Below are 21,548 nucleotides of genomic sequence, written 5' to 3'. Positions count from 1 at the left end.
TCCTTGGGCAATGGCTGACATGATAGTGTTGGTGGGGGAAGTGACAAAATTATTTTCGGACACCTGGGCGCCCACCCCACCGGATGCACAGCCTAGACCAGTGATTGCATGGCTGTCAATTACAGTAACAGTGACCTCCTACTACAACTATTTTGGGCATGTGGCAGTTCGAGGGCAACGTAATCACTACATACTTGGATTATGTGGCAGAAGTGTAACATCGCTACAAATCCTATACAGTAGGTAAACAGCAGCTGCATCCCCTTGGCCTGAAATATCCTCCCCGTTCCCCGACAGACTACGGGTGGTAGAGGGTGACACCACACTTCTTTCAGACCCTAAAGGAAGCATGGGCATGGCTGCGTACCAAAGGAATATACATGCCAACTCCTGACGATCAACGAAGTGGAGAATGGCTGACACCAAAACCTAAACGCACACAACACAGGAGGCCACAAACCCACACCATATCAGAACAAGCAGCTAAAGAGAGGGTGCAAGTGGTAGCCGAGGTATTACAGCCTAGCCACAGCCCATTCGGTACCCTGAGGATGGATCATGAACTGGACACTGACTCTGGCACTAAAAGGAAACTGATTCCTCAGGGGATGAGTCGTCAGAGGGCCAGTCTTGACACTCCTAGTTTGACGACTTTCGCTTGCATCGCTACATGACACATCATTCCTAGACACCATAATGACACATCATACAATAGAGTGAATCTAACGAGGGCTAGACCTAATCTAAGGGAGCATAGTGGGAAGCACTTAAGGTAGTCATACGCAGGCATTACACCTCCATAGCGGGGGGGGGATTAAACAAACCCTACACAGGGAAATACTATTCACAGAAAGGGACATGAAACAACTCCAGACTAAGCCGGCCCTCCACGAGGATAGATACGAAGAACTGCTCACTTTCCAGAAAAATCATGCCGAGCTGGAGACATGGTTGGACAACCTGGATTATGAACATTACCTAGCATGACAGCACAAAGAGGGAGTCGGTGAGTAGATTGCTGCGGGGAGATCAGGTCTGCTCACCGACTGGAGCTATCAAGACTTCTGATGGTGCCACTCAACACCCAATCGAGCAATAACACCGCCTTTGTGGGGTACTACTGCACTCCTATGTACGGCAGCAGTTGCTTCTGATGACACTAGAATACTTTCAAGATATCCTCCTGCCCCACTTGGATCCACTGCAGCGTACCGAGCTTCATGAACCCCTTCAAACCGAGGAAATTTGTACAGCGATCGTCCAAATTGTTAGAAAAAAACTCCAGGTACTGATGATCTCCCTATAGACTATTATGCAGCTTGCAACATGTTATTAACCCCAAAATTACTAGTGGGCTACAATGAAGCGAGGGAACAAGGCACAGTTCAGCAGTTTCTTTGTGAAGCGCTGACAGTGGTACTGCCTAAACCAGACCGGGAACCCCTTCATGTGCTTTCATACAGGCTGCTGTCACTTTTAAATCTACAGTGCAAAATATTGGGGAAAGTGTTATCCAGCCAGCTGCTCCCTGTAGGAAGCTGGCTTTGTATATACATTACCAAAATGAGGTATAGCTTGCACAGAGTCCAGTGGAACCCCAAAGGTAGAAATAGGTAAAAGAAGATAGCACCTTACTCTCTATTTGTGGTAGTGTGGGCAAGCAGTAAGCCCTTATCAGATGGTAGTGTTAAGCTTTTGCAAAATCTCATGCAGTGTTTTGCAATTGAATGCAGGTTCAAATGCAGTTGATTGAAATACAGATAAGTCAAAATATCGAAATTACTTTTTAGATTACTATTCAGTTACTTTTTAGGTTACTTTTTCTGCTAAGTGTGATATGCCTAGATATCACACTGAGATATTTCCTAGAGATCCTAGAGAGAAGGTAGTTAAAATCAGTTGTGTACTGTTATAGTTTTTCAGGTTTTCATATAAATCAACTCCACACTTAGAGCAATTTTCAAGGGAAAACAGTCAACGTATTCCTATGGAGAGAAATGAAGTTATCGGTTAACAGGTAAGTACTCGGTCTTTAGGGTTGATTTTCTGGGATTAGAACAAGGGTTCCCCCAGGGTCAAGGATGCACTCTTAAAATACCCTCAGCAGCCCTAGTGCGGCCGGGTGCAGAGTGTTGAGGCCCAATGTTATCCAATGGGGGAAAGGGGGGCCTCCGGTTGGTGGCTGCTCACGAGCAGGCCACAGGGCTGTGTGAGCAAAGCTCCTGGTGTTAGGTGCAGGGCAAAGGGGGATCCGAGTTAGCACCCAAAGTACACCCGCAGCAGCTGGGTGCAGTTTTGGCGTCGGGCGCCGGGTTGTTTTCAACAGGAGTTGCCGGTTTTGGAATTTGGCTGCAGGCTCGGTCCAGGAAGACTTCTGGGAGGAACCAACAGCTGAGCAGAGAAGTTGGAGGGCTCAGGACGTAGGTGCACCTAAGGTTCTCTTCTCCAGAGTGCAGGGCGGCTGGATGCAGGAGTGTCTTTTGAATTTGTATTTCATCTTACTGGGCCACTTGCAGTTAAGGGAGTCTCCGTGCGGAGGCTGCAGGCGACATCGGGAAGTCCTGGAGGGGTCAACCCACAGTGTACTCTGACTCTGGAGCGCTGGGGGACCTCGCTGGGACCAGTGGGCCACTCAGCCCGTAGGCGACGGGTGCAGTGGTGGTTCCAGGCATCAGGTTTCTTTGTCCTCAGCAGGCTCAGAGTCTGTCTTGGGAGTTTTCTTTTGAACAGGGCCACTGTTCACAGGAGATCTGGTCTTTGTTAAAAGCAGTCAGTCCTCTCAGGGGTCTTGGAGGTCGCTAGCTGCAGGCCAGGTCGACTTTTGGCGCAGGATTCTCTGGAAACTGCAGACGAGCCGGAAAGGCTGGGGCCAAGTCAGTTCTTCTCTGCAGTCCCCTCTGCTGGGCGTCTATTTTCCTCCTTCTTCTTCTTTGGTTGCAGGAATCTGACTTCTTGGTTCAGGCCTGCACCCTAAATACTGTATTTAGGGAGAGTTTTAGGGGTCTCTAGGTCAGTAGCCAATGGGTTACTGACCTTAGGGTAACTACACCCTTGGTGTGCTCACCCCACGTGGGGGAGTGGGCTTAATCCCTAATCCTGATTGGGGAGTGCCTGCCATCTGCAAGATGAAAATGGCTTGACATGCTTCCATAAATATATATGCACAGGAGGTTACTCTTTCCCATAGTCGCCATTGACCCCATAGAGGTCCCTGCCACATCTCCTCGAGGTCACCCAAAGTCATGATGTGACCCCGTGGAGGGAGGCTGGTATTTCCACAGGTGGGAGTCGGAGACCTCTACACAGCAGAGCCTTTCGCACCTGTCGGAGATCAGAGACACATATGGGTTTCCCACAGGAAAATTCCTTACTTATACTGCTATTCAACATGCATCCACCATGCAATGGGGCCATGGCCTTTCTGAGCCGCCAACCTTAGCCCCACTGCACACTGTACTATCCCATGGGTGGGAGGGCCACAGAAGACCATCACAGCCTGGTACAGTGCCCTCCTCGCACAGCAGCATAATATAGGTGCATGAAAAATTTGGCAACAGATATACCATCCGGTATCACTGACAAACAATGGGAGTGTGCCACTCAACAAGTCGAAGAGGTGTCTCGAAATCCCGGGTTCCGTTATATACAGTTTAACTACCTGCACTAGGCATGTTGCTGTTGATAAACTAACTTTATTGAGTTTTTCAGGCACCAGGCATATCTTACACAACACGTATCAAACAAATTTTACAGGGACTACAGCGGATTGCCCCACGTGCGCCTTACCAGAAGTGGGATTATTCACATGGTGTGGGACTCCAGTGGTGTGGTGTGACGTGCTGAGGAAGAGATTGTGGGTACACTGTCAGCTCGAGTAGAGCACATTTTACCTGCCACTCCAGAATCATCATGTGTGCTGGGCATTCTACCCGTAGCCAAAGGGGACAAATACTTCAACAGATTCCTGGACCGGGCCTTTGTGTTGTTCAAAAGACAGATAGTGATGTCTTGCGCCGTTCCTGACATAGGATGTTGCTTAGGTTGGCAAAGCAGAGTCCGATGCCATAACAAAAGCACGCATCCAGGGAGGGGTGTCAGTTTGGGATATATTTATTATAATATATATTTATATTTTGAAACCGGAGGCAAAGAATTATATGCACCCTCTTCCCCTTTGAATCTGTTCGACTACATACTTGCACCACACAACTTATTGCAGCACACAGGCCATACCTCTTGCTGTATGTACCACAACACACCCCCTCTGAATATCTCAGGCCCTCCTTCTCCATGGGTACCCTCCACTTGGAGGCTTACAGACTGTCATACTAATATAAACTCAAGTTATGCTTTGAGGTGATCCCCCTCATGATTTATACCCTCACTTTCAGTTACTCCACTCTTTGGGGCTGAGTGCAGGCGCAGCTTACATGATGCCCTGTCTCTTGAGACCCATCTCCTGGGACCAGGGAGGTGGGCTGGTGCTGGAGACTGGAGATATATGGTTGTATTTATACATACCGAATAAAGCATTTTTGAATTGAATTGAATTGACTGGAGATAGGTCCTTCCGACCTGCACACATACTGCCACAGGATTCGATGGTCGCAGGAGGCAGCAAAGTGTGACACCATCCATCTTACAATTGCAGGGGTGCTCGGCCCGTCACATATGCACTAAGACAATCAGGCTGGACCTCCACAGTATTTGTTTGCTCTGGCTTATTTGTTTGCAGGTACTACCCTGCACCTGTTTTTGTTTAAGTGTTGCAATACTCAATAAAAAAATTTAACCAAAAAAATGTCTGGGAAGTTAAAGTCCCCATAACTACTGCTGTCATACTTTGGTCTTCCTGTGAGAACTGTTAAAAGGTGAGTCAATCTGATAAAACGAGGGAACTTCTCTACTTCAAGAAATAGGATTAATATAGTTGTTGACAAGATTGAATGGCCAGACAAAAAAATCAAGGGCCTCGTTTGAATGTGAACAACAAATTGACTGAGCTGTTCCTAAAGAAAAGGAGAAGGAAATGTCACTATGGCCACACTTCACCCATAGGCAGTTGAATAAAAGATCTCCGATAAAGAGCCCCTCTTTGAGGTGAGCCCGTTGGGCATTGCACCGCCTGCCCAACGAGGAGCATTGCCGATGATGAAGCATGACACTCGCAAGGGTGTGTGAGGTCATAGGTCATTATATCCAACTAATTGGATACCCAAGTGTGGTCCTCCATTGAGCACTATCCCTCCTACCATAGTGACCGTTTCCTTCTCCTTTTCTTTAGGAACAGCTCAGTCAATTTGTTGTTCACAGATTTTGGGGCTCTGACTGTGACTGGACCTTCCATTCTCCTTTCCTTGAATGGTAATCTTAGCCCTATTGGATCATAACCTGATCCATTTCTTCCTCTACCTGTTGTTACGCCTCGTTTGAATGTGCCTATAGCCACTATCCACTGTGAGAAAAAAAATGAAATGCTGAATTGATAAACAACCTGAGAGCCTACCTTTAGGCCTGGAATAGACTTTGTAGGATAAACATTTTTAAACTAAGTTAGAACCACCCAACTTTATTGCAGAAAAAAATCACATTGTGATTGGATTGAAAAAAGTTCCATTCCCGATGACTCAATTTGACTTTAAATCCTGAAGTGAGGAGAGTAGAAATGCTATTGTCCACATTAAAAGTAGACAACAGCTTGAGATGGAGCCACTACCCTTCATCAATCCACTCTATCCAAATTCTCAGAAAAAGGGTCAATACTGGTAGGTGATCCTGCATCCTAATAACTAGTGCAGCATTCTTACAGGGCATAAGGGCTGTGCTGCAGCCTTTGCACATGGTAAACTCTCATAATTAACAGCATATTTCACAAAGACATACATAGCCTACATGATAGTGGGGTTCCTGAAGAGATTTGTATTCCCATTAAGCTCCATGATTTACAGGCAAATAATCATAGCCATGTTGGCTTCAAAGTAGTTATGGGGCAAATCAAGGCTACCTACCACAACAGGAGTGAATGTATCAAAATTGGGAGATCCCGAGGATGGAACATATTGTGATGATGCGAACGCAGGACACCCTAAAATCTGGCATTGTGGGCCACATTCCTAGAATTCCTTTCTACAGAGTTTCAGGGGTACGTTATCCACACATTTTGCAAGTATTGAAAATAATCCCTGCCACATGGCTCTGACAGAATCTGAGAGGAAGACCGTGCATCGCCTGCTATTTTTGTGCACAAATCTTAGCAGGAGAAAGTAAACGAGTATGTGTGGCTAAACTTATGCAAACTAACCCTGGGTGTAGTTCGCGAAGGAGCACCATGTGTAGCTACGCAAAGTGCACTTCGCACTATGCGAGCTACGTGTAGCGCTATGCGAACTGCGTAGTGTGCTGTTCGCGATGATTGCATAGTGCTGGATGCTTGCCCGCATTGTGCAATCATTGAAAACGGCATCTTGTACAGTGCAAGCAGTCGTTTTCTGCCGCTCGAGTAGATTTTTACTCGAGCAGCAGCTTTCTCAACACGGACTGGTAGTTTCTCATTGCGAGCAGTAGCGAACATACGGGACCACTCGTAAAGAGAAACCTGACCTCCCCCCGTTGAGAATCTCGCCGGGAGGTTTATTTTCCAAGCTCGCGATCGCCAACTTGATGTTGCTGATCGTGAACGAGGAAAAAGTCTCGCCGGGGTGTCATTTTGTTTGCTCGCGGTCGCCAACTTGACATTGAGGACCGCGAACAAGCAAAAAATGACCTCTACGCTACGCGTGTTCGCACTCTGCTACGTGTAATGCACGTAGTGCGAAGTAGAGCAAACTACGCGAGCGTAGCATAGTTGTCCGCCCAGGGTTAATGAACACTCAGGGCTGGGTGTAGTGAGGAGAATGAAACTGGTTATTCCAAAACTTAATAAAAATGTGTGAAGCATTATACCAGTAGTGACCATTACTGGGGCTGTAATGCGCATAAACGTAGTCACTGAAAATATAGCCTCTGGTGACCTAAAATTAAAATGAATGGGTGGCATTGGTTTTTAGCCCATGTTATAGAAGAATTAATCAAGATGATGTAGCCATCCAGCAGTGATAAAGATGAACCTCCCAGCAGAGAGTATGATTTGCCCCATGCCTAATAGAATTAGATTGGAGCTTCAATTGCAGATAGCATTGGGTACACAGCTTTGTTTACTAAATCTAATCACTGAAAACCTGCTTAGTGGAATTTATATGAGAACTGATGATAACGTCCTATGTTCCATGTTTAATAAATAAATTGCCAAATCACAATGAACCAGTACAGTTTTTGTTATGTCGCCCTTACAATGATGTAGAAACTTAGAGACTGAAGTTATCCTGTAAAATTATGCAATGTCGCCCCCAATTAATGAGCTACAACCTCTTGCTGCCCGAAACCAGATAATGAATTTATTGAAGAGTGTCACAACTTTCCTTAACTCCTGCCAACGGATGAAGGACACCTTCAAGTGACACAACTTTGTCCTGCTTATTCTTCGTCTTCTCTAAACAGAAGAGGTCCCGTCTCTAAGAGAGTGAAAAGCTGGCACTGGCTTAGAATTGCTACCGCAAAAACTGTGGTGCCATCTGCCTTTTAAAGGATATATATAGATTGTTTCCCAAAGGCCCATAAGCAATTTTGAGCGCACACGCTGTCTTTGAAAACAAAAGTTTTATTTACTGGCAAACAGTGGTGCTTGAATCCGGTGGAACATTACACGGCTGACGCATTTTGAGGACTCCCTCTTCTTCCTGGGCCTGCTTCTCGACTGTTAAACAGAGTTCTCTCTTAGTGGGACCTTAATGTACTGCATGCCGATTCACCCCGCCTTTAGTAGGTGTGTGCTTGAAAGCTAATTACATCGTTAGGATAGTGCATGCTGGGTTGCATAGTCCATTCACAGGAGATAATTAATCCTTAGTAGGTTCTGTTAAGAGTCATTTTCCGCATATTGATTTTCCTTAGTAGGACCTCCGATTTCGTGCCACTGTTCATTTAAAACCCAAAAACAGCACTGACAGACGAAGAGAAGTTTCTTCCTCACAGCCTCCTTTGCAGGTGATATAGCCTATGTCCATCTACTGGACCTCCCCTTTCCAACGCTGTATTGGGTGTTGCGATTGGTGGTGTACTTTTCGAGTTTACCTGGCTCAAAGGACACAGTTCTCTCTTTATAATAGTAGTATAGATTTATTCTTCCATGCACCTTTACAAATACATATATAAAACATATTTCTTTTTCAGAAAGACACACATTCACATGTCATCAGGAATGTCATGAGTGATGTAATATGTGACATCATCAGCAGTGCATTGCAGGCGCGCAAGTTATAGTGAGTCCAACTAACTATAACGTGGAAATTTCAATGGTTTTATGTCAGTAAAATTTCCAGGTAACTATAACTGGTGTGAAACCTATGGTTTTTTCAGTGAATTGAATAGGTTTTTTAAATGCTAATTCCTAACTATAACTGGTGTGAAACCTATGGTTTTTTCAGTGAATTTCATAGGTTTTTTAAATGCTAATTCCGAACTATATATAAGGCCCCAAACCTATGTTTTTTTTCTTTGAATTTCAAAATTTTGTTAATAGCAAATGTCTATAGCTATAAAATGTAATATTTTTGAAAATGAATGAATCCTATATTTTATTTGTATTTAAAACAATTTTTTTAATGTATATACTTGGCTTAAAGCCTGGTGCAACCCGGTAATAGCCCTAACAGTTCCCCAAGGCTACCTTATTCAGAGGGTCGATAGGCAGGAACAGAGAGGGGGTGGCTTGGCCATTATTTATCGGGACTCTATTAAATGCACCACGTTCGAACTCTCGGACATAAAGGGGGCAGAAAGCATGGGTTTCTGCATCCAGATAAATGAGGAAAATACCTTTGCTGGTGCTCTAATTTATCGCCCACCAGGACCACAGAATGATTTCCTAGAAAGCTTTGAGGAAGCACTCAGCAATCTAACTCTCAAATTTGCCAATTTTACAGTACTAGGCGACCTAAATTTCCACCTCGATAAAACTAACGACCCTAATGCAATATGGCTCAGAGACCTAACCAATGTCCTGGGACTCACAATACTGACCAAAGTACCCACACACAAAGCAGGCCATATCTTAGACTGTATCTGTACCAACATCAAAACCCTGACAGTTGAATCCCCCCTGATTCAAACTTGGACTGACCATTGGTTTTCCCTTTCAATCGGACTACAAATAAGAAAAGGGTCAAAACAGCCAACATGAAAATCGATGTTCAGATAAAGAGAGACTGGAAAAAATTAAAAGACTCTCCCAATCTGCATCTTATTGCTGAGGATACTAAACCACCCCTGACAGGAAACACAAACAGACTACAACAGTTTCTGCAAATGGGTCACAGATTTCTGTGGACCAGCGAACTCGGAAAAAGTAAGAAAAAAGCAGAACAATAAGTCCGCCCCCTGGTTCTCCCTCACTCTAAAAGAAAAACATAAAGAGGTCAGAACCCTGGAAAAGAAATGGCGCCGTACTTATGAAACAGATGAACTCATTGCCTATAAAACCTCTAGGAGACAATATCACACAATGATAAAAAACGCCAAAAAAGATCACTTTCTAGAAGCCATCAACTCCTCTAACAACAAACAGAAAGAAATCTTCAAAATAGTTGATGATTTCATGAATCCCAGATTCCTTAGACAAGAAATCCCGCCTTCGCTTTCACTATGCAACTCCATAGCAAATTATTTTGAACAGAAAATACTTAACCTTACCAAAGACTTCCCAGACCCTCTAGGGTCCCTCTCTGCTGAAAACACACAATCAATGAATAGTAAAATTCAGTTTAACAATTTTTCCCCTGTTAGTCTTGAAGAAACCCGTCAGGCTATCCTCTCCAGTAAGTCAGGCTCCCCTTTTGATCCCTGCCTCCCTCTGTTGCTTCATGCTCTAGTGGACACCGTAAATCCAAGCATTAATGCTATCATTAACTCTTCCCTGGCCACTGCCGCCATCCCATCTGAATGGAAACTAGCCGCTGTAAAACCTTTGCAGAAAAACCCCCTAGCTGACCCCACTACGCTCTCTAACCTCCGCCCTATTTCGCTGCTCCCACTCCTTTTCAAACTTACGGAAGCAGCGGTAAACAAACAACTAACCAGGTACCTGGAGGACAATGACATCCTACACCCCAACCAAGCAGGTTTTAGAGCTAAACACTCCACGGAGTCAGCACTACTACATACGGTGGAGACACTCAAGATTGCAATGGATCAAGGTAAAAAAGCCGTCCTGGTTCTGCTAGATCTATCGGCGGCCTTTGATACGGTCTCACACCCCGTATTAATTGGCCGCCTAGCAGAATCAGGAATAGCAGGAACTGCTCTTGAATGGCTGAAAAACTTTCTCAGCCATAGGAAGCAAGTTACGATACTAGGAAGCCACTGCTCAGACGAAAAAGCGTTAAAAACAGGGGTACCACAGGGCTCCAGCTTGAGTCCAATACTTTTTAACCTTTACATGACCCCTTTGATAGAGCTCATTACATCCTTCCACATCAGCACGATATCTTATGCTGATGATACTCAGCTCATCCTCGTCCTGGACAATAACACTACAAAGGCAGAGGAAAATCTGAGAGACTGTCTTGCCGCAACATTTGAATGGATGAGAAATCACCATCTCAAATGTAATTCAGGCAAGACTGAAATCCTCCCTTTTGGCCAACAAAACCTTTTTTCCTCCAAAACCTGGTGGTCTCGAGATGCCGAATTCCCCCCGAATACCATCACGACGGCCCGTAACCCTGGGATACGGTTTGATGAAGCCCTATCTTTCAGACAACAAGCAGGCACTGTGGCGGGGTCCTGTTTCAACATAATCAAGGGCCTCAGAAGCTTCTTTGACCTCCTCCCCCTGACAGCCAGAAAGACGGTAGCGGTGGCCCTCATTACTTCTCGTCTGGATTACTGCAACAGTCTTTATGCAGGCTCCAGCAAAGCTGTATTGCACAAATTGCAGATGGTCCAGAACGCCACCGCCCGTCTTGTGCTGAGATGGCCCAGGAAGTCGTCTGCATCAGCAGCACTTAAGATCTTGCACTGGCTGCCGATCCACAAGAGGGTGCTATTTAAAATCCTATTAATCACTTTCAGGGCCTACCACCAGTTGGGCCCCACCTACCTGTCCAAAAGGTTCGGAAGATTCGCACCTTCTCGCTCACTTAGATCCTCCAACCTAAACCTACTTGTGACCCCTAAATTCAGACTCGCTACAAAAGGAGGAAAATCCCTTGGAGTATTAGGAGCCAGAGCCTGGAACAAGCTCCCACTCCAGCTGCGTCAGATCCCGTCAGAGAACCTCTTTCGAAAGGCTCTTAAAACTTGGATTTTCAAAATCACTGACACTTCCTGTTTAGCCTTAATTTAAAACCCCATCTCCAGACATACCAGACACTTTCCTACTGAGTCCCCATTTGGCTCACCTGCTTTTATTCCTCTGCAACACGTATGACTAGCGCCAAGATGCTCCGTGGAGTGTAAGTCGCGCTTTATAAAAACAATATCATATCTTTTTTTTTTTTTTTTTTTTTACCCTGGAGCGCTCCGGTGAGCGCCCCGGAAAGCGTAGTCTTTAGAAGCGCCCCAGGGCGCGCTCCGGAGAGCGTCCCGTTAGCGCTATTGCCGCGAACGAAAACATCATCGTGACGTATCGCGTAGCCGTGTCCCCGTGATACGCACAGCGTAAGCGCACCCGGAAGCACTCGAGCAAATACGATCGCGCAACGTAAACATGTGACGCGCTTACGCGGCGCGCCGCGTAAGCGTGTCGGTCATGTGACCTGAAAATGACACTTTTTTTTGGTGCAGAACAGTTTTGGTTTCATAATGATGAAATCCCTGGTCTTGTGACCTGAAAATAACACTTCTCATTGGTTCAGGCCTTTTTTTTTTCCAAATGATGAAAGACCCCACCTTTTGTCCTTATTCTGACTTTGTCCTTTGACTTAGGAAGACCTCTTTTGCAATCTTTCAAGTATATTTTGTACTTTGAAATGGCTTCAATAGCAGCAGCAGCTGGAGCATCTGCACCACCACCACCACAACCACCAAGAGGACCACCACAAGATTACATTGGTGGTCAGCAAGAGGAGGAGGAGGAGGGGAGGAGAAGATGGCTGCAAGAACACAATACCCCATACCAGCCAAAACCACACATTGTATGGGAGTTTTTTTCGATCCCTGAGGGCAAGAAAAAAGTCAATGCGGCCAAGGTGACTTGCCTAATCTGTGGCATGGAACTTTCCAGGGTGAACCCTAATAAAAAATACTCTTTTGGAAACAACACAATGATTCGCCACATGCAGCGCAGGCATCCGATTAACTATTCTGCTGCTGAGATGAGGGAACTGGCCAGTAACCCTCCCCAATCTTCAAGCACCACCTCCAAAAGAAAGCAACCCACTCCATCGGGACCAGAGGCAAGGGAGACGATGCCTTGCATTCAGCCACGGTTTGCGGATTTCCGTATAACATGTATCCATTGTGGTAAGACCATCTCCTATGGTGAACTGAGCATAAAGCTTATCGTCCTTGCTGGGGACAACCACAAATGCCCCAAAAAACCCTAATTTTTTCTTTTTTTTTTTTTGCTCCAGTTGAGCCATTTTCAATTACCTGTTTTTTCGTTTCTCCCCATAAAAATAACAAAAAAATATAAAATAGTTCATAAAAACCAAAAAAAGTACAAAATGTTCCAAAAACACAAAAAAAATATAAAACAAAAAGAAGAAAAAAAACAGTTCTTTTTAGAACTACCTCCAATTTTTAAAAAAGGCTACATTTTTTAATAACTCTGTCATTCTTCTTTCCCCATGGGCCGCTCCCCGGTGCGCGTACCGGGCGCTCCCCCCGTGCAAATCAAAAAAAAAAAATGATTTTGCACCGCGGGCCCTTTTATAGCCCCCACATCAAACCTAGGGGTCAGGGGGAGGTCTACCCTGCCCCCTTATGGTCATTTCCCCCTTTTTTTTTTCCACCTCTTGTGTCTCGATCCTACCGAGACACAAGATGGCGGCCGGTCCGGACTGTTTCGAATGTTTACAGACACCCGAGAACCATTCAGCTTTCCGTGCGCACCTCGCGTGTCGCGCCCGCTGCGCTCCCCGGTGCGCGTACCGGGGCGCGGCCATAGATATATATATTTTTTTTAACCTAAATTACTCAAAATCCACTGGAGCACATATCTTGAGACATAGCAAAGGCACATCGGGCTACCAGTCCCTACAATTTTGCCAAGTTTGGTGGAAATCCATTCAGCCGTTCGGGCTAAAAGTGAGTTCGACCGCCCTATGGAAATTAACATGGAGAAAACATGTTTTGGGACCCCCCTTTTATCTCGGCCCCCGCTTGACGAATCCCCCCCCAAACTTTCAAGGAAGGACCGGAGCTCCGTGAGGCAAATTTAAGGACATTTTCAGGCAGATTCGTCAACCGGCGCCAAAGTTATTCCAAATAGAATTTTGTGATTTTGCTTTGAAAAAAATCCTAACTATAACTACCTACTGGCGACCGCCAGTAGGATATATATATATATATATATATATATATATTTTTTTTTTTTTTAATTTTCAATTAAACAATTAGCACAATACAGTTCTTACACTGAGCATCTCCCATAATCAAGCTCATATAGGTAAAATACATGGTTGTCATAAACAAGGCCACCTCCCCCCGTTTGATTAGTGTAGACTTGTATTTGCCACCCGTGACATCTCTTGACGGTTATATGGATTTGTTTGGGATCAGGGAACAACAATAGGTGGGCACCATGGATGTTGTCTAGGGTGACTCTGTCGGGCCCTCGTATATTATGGACTGTTGTGTGTCTCCTCCCTTGTCCAGCCCAAAGTGTCTTCTCCATGGGTCTCATATCTTGTGAAATTTCTTTGGGCACCTCCTGCTACAGTATGTGGTTTGCTTGGCTTTCATATATAGGTTTAATCCTCTCGTCCGCTCCTGTAAAGTGGGTTTCTCAGCCACCCCCCATCTCCTGGCAATATCCATCTTGGCGACTACCAGCGCCAGAGAGGCAGAAATTAGTTGCGGTCTGGTGACGTCTACCTCACTCAGTATCCCTAGTGTCACAAAGCTTGGTTCCATCAGCAACGCCACTCCCTGGACCGTGCGTAGCAGCTCCACCACCTGCGCCTAGTATGTCTGAAGCTCAGGACACGCCCAAACAATGTGGAAGAAGTCACTGTTCGCCATGATGCAAGTCAGGCAGAGTGACGATTCTGCCCTTCTTATTTTTTGCAGCCTGTCTCTGTCAGTATATATAGTGTAGTATCTTGAACTGAATGAGCCAAAGCCTTCCCAGTTTATGACCTCCATGGATCCCACCTCCCTCTCCCACCGTGCCCAGAGCCCAAGCAGCCCTTCCGGAATGTTGTTATTGATAGTTTTATAGGTAAAGGAGACCGCCTTGTGAATCATTTCCTCTTGCAGAAGCCGCCCCTTTAAGGGTGCTTACTCCGGGAGTTGCTCACTGGGGATATTCTCGTTCTGCCATGTATGACGAAGTTCCACGTATTTGAGAAATTGGGAGTCATTCATGTCACATTCTCGTTTGAGTTTCGCCCGTGTTTTAAGCTCCCCTTTTTCGACGATGTCCCCTATTGTGGAAATCCCCAGGAGATCCCATGGCCCAACCCCTGTGAGCTTATGCAGCTCCTTGAACTAAGCCCCTTCCCAGAGCAGAGTCGTCTTCGTGACCCGACCCGTCCAGCCCATGGTCTTGGTCACCCTCCCCCATGCCGTCAAAGTCACTTGTGTCGCGGGCAGCAGCACCCTTCTCCCTGTACAGATAATGTATGTATGTATGTGGTTGCATTTCTCGTGGCAGTATGTGGGGTGTTCTCTGCTTTTATGTATCCATTCATTTATAGGTACCAGGTGGGACCCCCAGTAAGAAGCCTCTATATCGGGGAGCGCTAGCCCCCTCATTGTAAGGATTACATTGCAGTGTCTGGAGCGCAATTCTGGGGTGTCCCCCCTGCCACAGCAGTGTTCGAATTGTACTATTTATTTCTGTAAAGGTGTCTTGTGGATGGTATGAATTTTGGAGGACGTAGAGCAGCTGGGGCAGGGTAATCATTTTAAAAATGGCCGCCCGTCAGAGCGGGGTGAGGGGGAGATCCCGCCATCTTTCCACATCTGCCTTAAACTTACTCACGACAGACTCTATGTTCTCCGTCCTACATACCCTCGGGTGGGGAGTCACAAAAATTACACGGGATTTGAATCCCTCGTGCTCTACTCGCAATTCTACGGGCATGGGCCAATCTGTTTAGGCAGTAGTCGGACAGTAGAGTGTAGATTTATTCCAATTAGTTTTGTAGCCCGAGTTGTGTCCGTATTCGGTAATCATGTCAAACAGGGCCAGTATGGTCGTGGCAGGATTAGTGATGTACAACAAAATGCTGTCGGCATATAGAGCCATTTTTTCCTCTTCAGTGTCTGCAGCAGTGCTGCGAAAGCCTCAGATAGGGGTGTATCCTGATAGCACAGGCCAGGGACTCCAGGGTTAGGGCAAAAAGGAGAGGTGAAAGGGGACAGCCTTGCCGTGTCCCCCTCTCGATGGGGAAGGGCACCAAGCACCTGCCGTTGATCTGTACCGAGGCCATTGTTTGGTTATATAGGAGTGCCACCCAGCTGCGGTATTTCGGCCATAACCCAAATTTCGTCGGAGAAACATCGAGAAACACCCAGTTTACGGCGTTAAACGCCTTTTCGGCATCCAGTGATAATAACACCTGCAGGCTTGTCTGATTCCTCACCTTCATGAGCCAGTTGTGAGTTTGTCTGATGTTTAGATGGGTAGTCCTACCTGGCATGAATCCTGCCTGGTCTTCATGGACCAGGGCCGTGATCACTCCTAGGAGACGGGTCGCCAGGATTGCAGCCAGAATTTTAACTTCAGAATTAAGCAATGAAATAGGTCTGTAGGAGCCACACTGATTGCGGGGCTTGCCCTCTTTGTGTATGACCACGATAGTGGCCATCCTCCGGTATGGCGGCAGTACACCCTCTTTGTGGGAGTCCATAAAAAACCGAAGGAGGTGGGGACTCAGGATCTCCGTGTTATGTTATGTTATGTTATGTTATGTTATGTTATGTGGGGGGTTTTCTATAGCGCTCGGCTACTCCGAAGAGTGTCCCGGCGCTTAGGATCCAACACTAGACAGCGGTGTGGGAGGGCCGGATAGCTTTATTATGTGAACAACCAGGTCTTTAAACACTTCCTGAAAGGGAGCAGACTGCCCGTGGTTCTTAAGGACACAGGAAGAGTGTTCCATATCTGAGGGGCGAGGAGTTTGAAAGAGCGACCGCCACACCTGGCCCGTCTTATGGTGGAGACTACGGCCAGGGCTAGGGAGGCCGATCTGAGTGGCCTGGAAGGCAGGTAAAAGTTCACCTGTTTCCGAAGATAGAAGGCTCCCAGGCCGTGCAATGCCTTGAAAGCCAACGTCATTGCTTTAAAGCGACTATAGAATTCTGCCGGCAGCCCATTGGTGCTGAGGGTTTTCCCAGGTCGGAGTTTCGCCACCGCCTGCTGGATTTCTGCCAAGGACCGGTCTGCCTCTAGGTTCTGGGCTTCCCCATCCCCTAATACTGGAGTGGGGATTGCCCCCAAGTAGACTCTTATCTCAACCTGCGATGTAGGTGTTCTGGCCCGGTACACATTCCTGTAATACTCTGAGAATGTGTCTGCCACCCCCTCATCCGTGGATTGATTGATGCCCTGGAGGTCAAACACTTCCGTTCCCCATCTGTCTTGGATCTCCTGCCTGCTAATCCAGGCTATAAGCTTTCCAGCCTTGTCCCCAACCTCATAAATGCGGTGAAGTGTTGCTAAGTACTGGTTTTTAGCATTATCTGTGGCCAGTTCCTTGTACTTTAGTCGCAAAGAGGTCAACCTGCGAGCCACATCAGGGTCCCTTTTCTGGGCGACCTGTGCATCAAGCTTGCTTATTTTCTGTTCCAGCTCGACCAAATGTTTGTATTTCTCTTTTTTCTACCAGGCTATACGGTTTTGGGCTCTATCTTATGCTTCCCAAACTGTCACCCCAGAAGGGACAGAGTCCATGTTTTCCAGGAAAAAAAAATCAGAATCGGCTTGAATTCCCTTTGCTATTTTGGTGTTGTGCAGGTCCCATGGGTTCAGCCTCCAGGTATGGACCCTGTCCCGGTCCCTCAGACCCATCTCTACCAAGAGTGTGGAGTGGCCAGAAAGGCCTCTAGCTATGTATTCTGCTCGTCCTACGTCCTGTAGTTCCCCCTCAGGGATAAATATATAATCCAGTCTGGAGTGAGAGTTGTGGACCCCGGAATGAAAAGAAAACTGCCTGGTCTGGAGTGTACATATCTCAATGCATTTGTCAGGCCCATGGTTGTGGAGAATCGTTTCAGAGGTATGGATCTATCTCCCGCCAGTGTACGGTCTATTGATGGGTCCATAACATTGTTAAAGTCGCCACCCACTATGTATAAGGCAGAGGGTGTCTCTATCAAAATGTAAATTATCTTAGTCATGGTGAGCACTTGTTGTCTAGGTGGTGCATAAACTCAAATTAACGTGACCTCAGTCCTACCCCATAGCCCAGTGACTACCACGTATCTACCTAGGGGATCCTGCCAGAGGTGTGAGGTTTGGAAGGGAATGCTCTTCTTGATCAGGATGCCCCCCCCTCCCCGCCCCCCCATTGCTGCGATCGGTCTCCTGCCTAATCTTGAGGCAAAGTTAAAGATGGACGTATTGGCGCGCACTAATTCGCCCTTCTTACTCCTGTTTAAAAGGGCCCCATTTCATCTTGTCGTCTATCATGACTCCAAGGTAAGAAGAAACATCTGTGCGAGGAACCAAGGCAGAACCAACCCTGAACTGATACCGCTTTTTTATGCGTGGTCCCACCTGCATCACATAGGATTTAAAATTCTTTATTGTCAAATCCAATTCTTCCATGAATGATGAAAAGGAGTTAAGCAAAGATTGCAACCCTCTAGCGGTCCAGGCCATATGAACCGCTTATAATAAAACTGGCAGGCCCGCCACAACCCACCTGAGGGTAATCTACCCTGGTCTCCAGTAAAACCTTCTCCAGGTTCTTAAAGTACAAATTAAACCAAAAAGGGGCCAGGATACATCCTTAACATACTCCTCTTTTTATAGGGAACTGACGGGAGACCTTAAGGTCCTGCGAGTAACGTATCTCAGTCTTAGTGTCCCTATGTAGGTTCTCCAAAAAATAGACAATATCACCGTCCACCCCCATGGACAACCTACTCTGCCACAACTTGGTTTTATTCATGCGGTCAAACGCGGATTTAGAAATGAGTTACTTTCCTGTAACTGTAGTTCTCCAGTATTGGAATATTTTATAGATTCACATGCGACCCACCCGCCTCCCCTGGGAAGCTCACCTGTCTCTCTTCAGTGATCAAATATGGCACTCATGCTTAAAAAACTGAGGGATTGGAGCTTCTTACAGGAGTGTTCTAGAGGGTGGTTCATTCCAACTGGCCAAAGCTTAAAGTTTGTTCTCTTCTTTAAAATGACTATAATAGGTTAATAAACTAAAGAGGCCTAGGCCTTTTCTAGTCCATAGCTATCACTACACTACATTGCTCTGTAAGTATACCACGGGGATTCATATCTTGGGGAAGGATTCAAGCATGTGAATGTATGAAAGAATCCAATAATGGAGAACTACAGATACGTAACAATTTTTTTTATTTCCAATCAAATTTTTCAGACAACCTGTAATTTGTGATATAAATGCTGAAAAATTGAAATGAATAATAAGGTACTATATTACCAGGGAAGGTACTGAATGACGATGGGGAGAAGCCTATACAAAAGGATAGGTGTGTTCACTAGTGCTGGTTCTGATCAAGTCTGCCTTTCCATGGACACACAATGAGCTGGATACCCCAGGAAGGACCCTGTAGACTGCTCGATAGTTTTCTCACTATGGGTATCACTGAAGGTTGTCCACTGGATCAGCCTATGGTGCATTCCCCTTAAATACAAGAATATCGACTATTAATTGTTGCCTTCTGATAAGCTATATAGAGCAGTGTCTCATACTGGAGAAGTGTGGCTCAATGATTAGAGCGGCAGACCCTGATGCAGAGGTCTAGCCCGGGACCAGGGTTCAATTCCCCGCCTCGGCAGGACTTGGGCTCAAAATTCCACGGACCTGATAATTCTCGCCTCGGTGCCTATTCCAATCATGGAGTCCCACTCTGCAACTCTGGGCAATAGCTTGCTTAATCTCCACAACGGCCCCCACAACGCTAAGGATGCCTGGCCTCCACCTTAGGGGTGTCCAGGAGTGGACGCCTCACAAGGAAAGCCAGGATTGGTTCCACAGCGGTATTCGTACAAGCGCCTTGAGACCCTTGCGGGTGAGTAGTGCGCTATACAAGTATCAATTTACATACTGTGGGTCAGGACCCACTGGAGGATCGCAAGCTCATTTTTGGTGGGTCTCGAACGTAGGAGCAATAAATAAAGATGCCTTTAAATTCTGTTTTTAACTTGTCACATTTGCCTGTGATTCAAAGCCAGAGGTCAAATGTCAGGCTACTTAATTCTTTTAACATGGGTATGGGTGTTTACTTTTCTTTCTCGGACTACAAAGTGGGAGTCGTTTTTAAAGCTATTTATGTGACAATGTAGGATGTCGTTTTTGGCAATAAACAACAAAATGTAAATACCTGTAAATGAACCCTATGCATTCAGCAGTTAGGAAGGCAAAAGGACGCACTTGTAATTCTGAAGTGTGCTTGAAAGAGAGATTTTAATAGGGTCCAATCAAAACACTTACTTGGTGTTGCACACTTTATAAATATTCACAGAAACCAGATTTCCACAATTATCATTTTTCTTTGCAGTTTTATATAGCGCGAACTTGACCCAAATCGGGTATCAGAGCGCTTTACATAGCACCAGTTACGTTAAATAAGGACACACATTCATTTTTGTTAGGCACTGGGAGATTAAGTGATTTGCCTTGAATCACAGGATATTCAGCGTCATACCCGAGACTTGAACCCAGTTCCCCAGATTCGAGGTCGACCGCCCTAGCCGTTAGGCCAACTCCTCTCCCCTTACTTTGCTGTAACAATCTTGCAGCTCGTGTGATATATCTACATGCTGTGCATCATGGGTTTCAGGGAAAGTGTTCACCAATCATTCGATGTTTGCTTAAAACTGAAGCAAATAGCTTCTTAAAGAAAAAAAAGCCTTAATATTGTGCGTCTAATGTATACTTATTTTTGTGTTATAAATAGTTTTATTAGTAAAACTGTATGTCTGTGCAAGTTTAGTAGCCAATTTGATGAAAAGTGTGCTGTCTGTGAATGACAATTCCCAACAGGTATCATGTAAAGACAGTTTCAATAATGTATGCAATGTGCATTACAAAAAAGGAAGAAACAAGGAGTCACTTAAATTTTTTGAAAAAGGCAGTATTATTCACCAAGAAGCAAAAGGGAATGGTCTTTCACATGACAATACAGTTAAGACAGCACTGTACAGAGCAGATCATGTGACAACCCAGTGGCACTTGGTGCAAGGTGCTATATACAATTGGTGATAGAGAAGGTGCAAGTGCTAAAGTGAACAGCGTGATCGACGCATGAACTAAAGTATTTACATCAAATAATGGCTCCACAGAAACAAGTTGTAATCACTTAAAACAAGATTATTTGAACAGGAGCACAGAACGTGATATGCGTCATATGATTCAAGCTGTAAAGTCGACCTTACAGCTTGAATCATATGACTCATATCACGTTCTGTTCACGCTGTTCACTTTAGCACTTTCACCTTCACTATCACCAATTGTATATAGCACCTTGCACCAAGTGCCACTGGGTTGTCACATGATCTGCTCTGTACAGTGCTGTCTTAACTGTATTGTCATGTGAAAGACCATTCCCTTTTGCTTCTTGGTGAATAATACTGCCTTTTTCAAAAAATTTAAGTGACTCCTTGTTTCTTCCTTTTTTGTAATGCACATTACATACATTATTGAAACTGTCTTTACATGATACCTGTTGGGAATTGTTTCTGCTTACACGACACACCCATCCCAACGAGGTTTATGGGTCTTCTCCTGTTGTTCTTACACGTCTGTGAATGACTGCACCACCACATGATGCTTCAGTTACATAAAAATAAAATGCTACACCTCATGGCCATTAAAGGTAGGTGGGTTGCGAAAGTTTGTTGTTCTAAAAAGTGGGTCGTGGTTCTCAATCAATCAATCAGTCATTTGTTAAACCCACTGATATAGAGTATTGTGCTGTGTGTGAATGAGTAAAGCATTTTCTCTTTGAAAACACTACACATTGACTTTAGACTGGATTATTGACATATCTGATGTCTTTTTGTGTTCTGAATCTCCATCCTCACATCAGCTCCATAATTAGGCCTTGGATTGCTTGACTTTGCTTCCCTGAGGGTCAAC

The 21,548-nt window shown here is 45.5% G+C and overlaps 1 protein-coding gene across 2 annotated transcripts in view; it reads left to right on the top strand.

The window, feature by feature from the left end:
- The window catches only part of MRPS18C (mitochondrial ribosomal protein S18C), a 181,148-nt gene that overhangs the window by 78,964 nt on the left and 80,636 nt on the right, over window positions 1–21,548 (top strand). The window lies entirely within an intron of this gene.

The sequence above is a fragment of the Lissotriton vulgaris genome, chromosome 3_1, assembly GCF_964263255.1.
Source record: "Lissotriton vulgaris chromosome 3_1, aLisVul1.2, whole genome shotgun sequence".
In the NCBI taxonomy this organism is placed as follows: Eukaryota; Metazoa; Chordata; class Amphibia; order Caudata; family Salamandridae; genus Lissotriton; species Lissotriton vulgaris.
This window is presented reverse-complemented; position numbering and strand designations above follow the sequence as displayed.